Raw genomic sequence first — 5,470 nt, forward strand, 5'->3', positions numbered from 1 at the left:
TTCCGCATTACGTTCAACAATATGGAGATGTTTAGTACGTACCTTCAACATTTCCAAAATAGCGCGCAGATCTGATGAGTTTGAACATAGAAGTATAACATTGGAATCTTTGCGTCCAGTGTTCCGTCAGTAATGCTAATATACAAGAAATGGAAGAACTCCCGTCTCAGCTGTCCGAGCCATCTCAAGACACACTCGTACCGGACGCACACTGGCGCAAAGGAGTAGCGAGGGAGAGGAGGCGAGGAACGGAAAGGATGGAACAAATGGGTATGAAAAAATAATCTAAAATAACACAGTGAGCTTCGAAAATGAGGCAAGTAAAGATGTGAATGTCACGAAGATTTCTTTTCAAATTATTATTTCTTATACTTGTAAAGAATTGTAGGCCTACACACATACAAACACCTACATTGATGCAATAACGCTAAACTCTTGGAATTAATTTAACATGTTGACCTTCAAAAACTTCTGCACCATGATGATATATTTACTTCACAGGTAATAGAATTGTTGGTAAATCTCATTAAATTAACAAATTTACACACAAATTTACGGGAAATGATAACTAATTACTGGAAAGAAAAAATTCACAATCTCGTAAACTCTTTTCCATCGACCCGCCATCCACTACAAGAATAACAAACCTTTTCAGTTTCTGAATAAATGTTACATTTTCAAAACGGAAAAGATTCTTCGAAAAGAGGACAATTTGTGAATACAGACTACAACATCGGAATGAGACAGGAAAAGGTGGCATGCAATAATGGCAGTTTGAGAGGCAACACACGTAATACTCACCCACACACTGAGGATGCGGGGATTGCTTCGAGTGCACTGAGTCGTATTGTGTTCGGGAACTTACAAAGCTTCGTTCAAGAACACGACTACAGCTCCACGTCAGGAGTCGTGCCCCTCTCAACAACTCTTAGTAGAGACACACGCTTCGGACTTAGGCTTGGCTCTTGTTTGGTGTGTAATCCAGACCCTGCACACTGGCGCCTCACGCAACACTTTGCACTGAGGGTTCGATGTTTCAACATGTATCGGATATCTGCTTCACATACTGCATTCATTTAGAGACACATTAATGTAAGAATTCTCTCTCTCTCTCTCTCTCTCTCTCTCTCTCTCTCTAAATCATCACTAGAAGCAAGACAACACCCTCCCCAACGTACTGACTTGCACCAGATTTTGTTAAAGGGAGAGGGATGGACAAAAAAAAAAAAAAAAAGCGAATACGATCACTAGATATTTTTCTTTTCTTTCTATTCTTCTTTTTCTTTTCTTTTCCTTCTTTTCTTTTTTCTTTTTTTCTTTTAATTTTTTTCGCTGCCGAGACAAGACAGGAGCGCCCCAAATATCCTCATGACCACCAGAGAGAGAGAGAGAGAGAGAGAGAGAGAGAGAGAGAGAGAGAGAGAGAGAGAGAGAGAGATTAGAATAACATAACAAGTACGTGCCTTTCAATAAACAAACTGATAAGGATAAGGCAACGCACCGAATATACTGAAAAAAAAAGAAAAATGATAAAAGATTCAGAGAAAAAAAAAAAAAAAAAGAGACGGAACAGACGTAACGCATTCACGCATCACATTATTTAGTCGTTTTTTGTCTTTGTTTTTTGCTAATAGAAATTTTACGGTTATTAAACACTGAAAAAAAAAGAATGTGGCGCATACTTAATCTCTCTCTCTCTCTCTCTCTCTCTCTCCGCCAACTGACAGTAATGTTCGTCGAGTTACTCCAAAAATACAAAGCGTCTTGCAGTTTTTGGGCACCGACTCACCCGCGGCGCTGTGACTTCACCAGGGAACTATGCCGGGTGTTTCACTGTTTGATCTGCTGCAGTCTCTGACGAGACAGCCAGACGTTACCCTACGGAACGAGCTCAGAGCTCATTATTTCCGATCTTCAGATAGGCCTGAGACCAGGCACACACCACACACCGGGACAACAAGGTCACAACTCCTCGATTTACATCCCGTACCTGCTCACTGCTAGGTGAACAGGGGCTACACGTCAAAGGAGACACACCCAAATATCTCCACCCGGCCGGGGAATCGAACCCCGGTCCTCTGGCTTGTGAAGCCAACGCTGTAACCACTGAGCTACCGGGTGTGTGTGTGTGTGTGTGTGTGTGCAAGGCGGGTAAGTGAAAGACAAAAATATATTACTCCATTAAGATAAAAAAAAAAGGAAGATTATTGTCATTATTAATTCACGTCTGTCTGTCTGTCTGTCTGTCTGTCTGTCTGTCTGTCTCTCTCTCTCTCTCTCTCTCTCTCTCTCTCTCTCTCTAGCCTTACACGTACAGTACTGGCGGCCCAGGATCTGTACACACACACACACACACACACACACACACACACACACACACACACACACACACCTGCACATCGTCAAGAAGTCACTCATTCGGATTCTAGGACACAAAAATATATCTTCAAATATAAATAGAATCTTTTCACGTACCAAACTAATACTTCACCATTACCACGCATAGCCATCACCATCACCACCAGCATCACCACCACCTTCACCACCACCATCATCATCAGTGTTGCCAGGTCAGTGTGGACAACAAGGGCGCATAATCGTACGTGAATTAGCACCCAAGGAAGCAGCGACGTGTTTGTGTTTACATTGCACAGCGGCAAGACGGAAGTTGGCACGCCTGCCCTCTGTACCGCAACACTTTGGGCTTGGCACCGCTGCGCTTTTATTTTTTTTATCCCCGTTTCTTTTTTTCATTCGTGTGTGTGTGTGTGTGTGTGTGTGTGTGTGTGTGTGTGTGTGTGTGTGTGTGTGTGTGTGTGCGCTTTTTTTTCTTCTAGGTATGAGATGTGGAATATATGAGACCCGACTACCACACGGCTCTTCCACCTCCTTCACTTCCTCCACCTGTCACGCTGATAAATGAAGTAAAAAGACACACACGTAAATAACTTGAGTATTTCCTTGCTCTTAACATTAGTCAAATTGCTTGAGAGTTATGAGTGAAAACGAGGACATTGACTCTCTCTCTCTCTCTCTCTCTCTCTCTCTCTCTCTCTCTCTCTCTCTTTCAACCTTGACCTGGCGTGTTGGGTAAGTGACCACAGCGCGGCACGAAGCTTGGCAACAGAGAGAGAGAGAGAGAGAGAGAGAGAGAGAGAGAGAGAGAGAGAGAGAGAGAGAGAGAGAGAGAGAAGGGGGACGGGGGGTGAGGGCTCGTATGTTGAGGGGTAATGTCTCCCAATGAGTGCAGTGCTTGGCCCATTTTGTCGCGTTCCGTCACGTCATGTTCGTTGTTCTATTGTTTCGTCTCGCGTGAGGCTGCTAGTCATGTTTTACTTCACATTCATCGCCACTAACTCCTCCTCCTCCTCCTCCTCCTCCTCCTATATTTATGTATAGTCAACCCTCTTCCACCTTACCTCATCCCCACACATCCATACACTTCTGCCATCACTACTCCCCCTTCCGTCATCTTCCACACTTACACCCTACTCGTGCCTCATGCCAAGTCTAACACACACACACACACACACACACACACACACACACACACCCTTCCGTCACCTGCCTGCTTGCTTCCCTCATACTAAGGCCCTGGCAAGCTTCCCTCCCTCATATCTTACTAACTATGGCTTGCTCTCACCCACTTTCATTTCTCTTCTCCACGCTGAGGCCACGAGGCAGGCTCACCACCCACCACCCCGCACTCCGACCCACATCATCAAGCAACCCTGGAGAATTTCATCGGTTATAAAATTAAAGCACTAATTCAGATACACGCACGGGTGATTGGCCTTACAGACTGCCGGTGGAAGGGGGAAGCCGTATATCAAGATGCTTTAAACTCTCAGGTGAACTATTTTGAAAGGCCACAGAGAAGACTGATTAGGTTCTCATGAGTGTTTATTCCATTGGTGACGCAGAATTCTTTGTAAACTCTCCATAGAATCCAGAAAATGTTCTACAAAATCTTAGTCTCTTCCAATAAACCACGTTCATAATAATCGAGATAAGACATTGAAATATTTGAGAGGTTACTGAGGTTTACTTGATCACTTCTGTCTATCCCGAGAATCCTGAGAGGGTACAGAACACATGAAGATTCTTAGCATGAGGGACCACACATCATTCCCTACAGACGCACAACGCCCCACCATGGACCTAAGGACACGGAGGAACCATGCAGTCAGGGTATCCAGGAAGTCTCTGAGAGCTGTAAGATGGCGAGGAACCAGGGAGAGTAGAATAGTAAGGGCGTTAATCAAGAGGTGCTAAAGTCACGCGTGAAGTCTGATCCCGCTCCTATCTGAAGAACCATAAATCTCGACGCGGGTGTGGCCGATCCCTATCCTCGGCTCACGTGGCAAGATATCGAGCCGGTTGGAGGGGACTCATCGGGTACAAGTGGGTAGAAATGATGGATGGCGTCCTTCTCCCTGCTCACGACGCAATCACTCCCTAGACAGCGACAATGTAGTGAGGGTGCTCGGCTACAGGAGTGAGGACTTGTGACCGTGACGCCAAGAAAAGTGTTTCATTTCTCTCTCTCTCTCTCTCTCTCTCTCAGTCCCATCAGCCACGCCACACACACAAACCATCAGTACGTAATAGCCAGACTGAGCACTGCCAGATAAACACACCCAACCGATGGATCAACACTCGCTGCCTTCACAGAAACTTCGACTAAAATCATCTATTGCATTCTTTCCAATGGCAACCGCCACTACCACTGTATCCACATCACTTTCGGGGCGTTCACAAAGACTTTCGTCACTTCTGACACGCACTTCGAGGTGGCAACGCAACAGAGAGTTAATTCCTGCCCTTGTGTTTGGTCTCTCGCCGCACCATACATCTCCGCCGCATTTTTCCTTCGGCTCCTATAAAAAAAACACTCCTCCTTTAGAACTCCACGCGACACCAACCCTGGTCACAAGTCACCCTGCCGCAGGTCCGAGGCGGGGTGGAGCCACTGTCACTGCTACACTGAGCGCCAACAGGTGAGGCTGATGCTTGGCACGCCCCACCACCACCACCACCATCACCACCACTACCAGCCTGTCCCCACCCTCATCCCATCACAAGACTCGCCCACACCACCTCGCTGGCCCTCCCCCGCAGCCCACACCTCTACACACTCTCTCTCTCTCTCTCTCTCTCTCTCTCTAAGGTATCCACGCCCCTTCCCTGACCCCGTACACGTTTTCTTTAAGTGTATCATTATGACTTATTGTGTTAGCTACGATGATTATTAATAATACTATAAAATAATAATAACAATAATGATAATAATAATAATAATAATAATAATAATAATAATAATAATAATAATAATAATAATAATAATAATAATAATAATAATAATAACAACAATAATAATAATAATAATAATAATAATAATAATAATAATAATAATAATAATAGTAATAATAATAATGATAATAATAATAATAATAATAATAATAATAAT

General features: G+C 44.3%; 1 protein-coding gene across 4 annotated transcripts in view; it reads right to left on the reverse strand.

Annotated features, from left to right (window-relative positions):
- LOC123520305 (ankyrin repeat and KH domain-containing protein mask-like) overlaps positions 1 to 5,053 on the reverse strand; it is a 228,090-nt gene extending 223,037 nt beyond the window's left edge. For 2 of the 4 annotated variants that reach the window (XM_045282504.1, XM_045282502.1), the window contains exons 1-2: positions 4,926 to 5,053; positions 802 to 1,066 (exon numbers count right to left, since the gene is read on the reverse strand). The gene's annotated coding sequence lies outside the window, so the exon portion shown is untranslated. The remainder of the gene's footprint in view (positions 1 to 801; positions 1,067 to 4,925) is intronic. The other 2 variants (XM_045282506.1, XM_045282505.1) reach the window with 1 other exon arrangement.
- Between the last annotated feature and the right edge of the window lie 417 nt (positions 5,054 to 5,470).

This window comes from Portunus trituberculatus, chromosome 46 (assembly GCF_017591435.1).
Source record: "Portunus trituberculatus isolate SZX2019 chromosome 46, ASM1759143v1, whole genome shotgun sequence".
Taxonomy (NCBI): Eukaryota; Metazoa; Arthropoda; class Malacostraca; order Decapoda; family Portunidae; genus Portunus; species Portunus trituberculatus.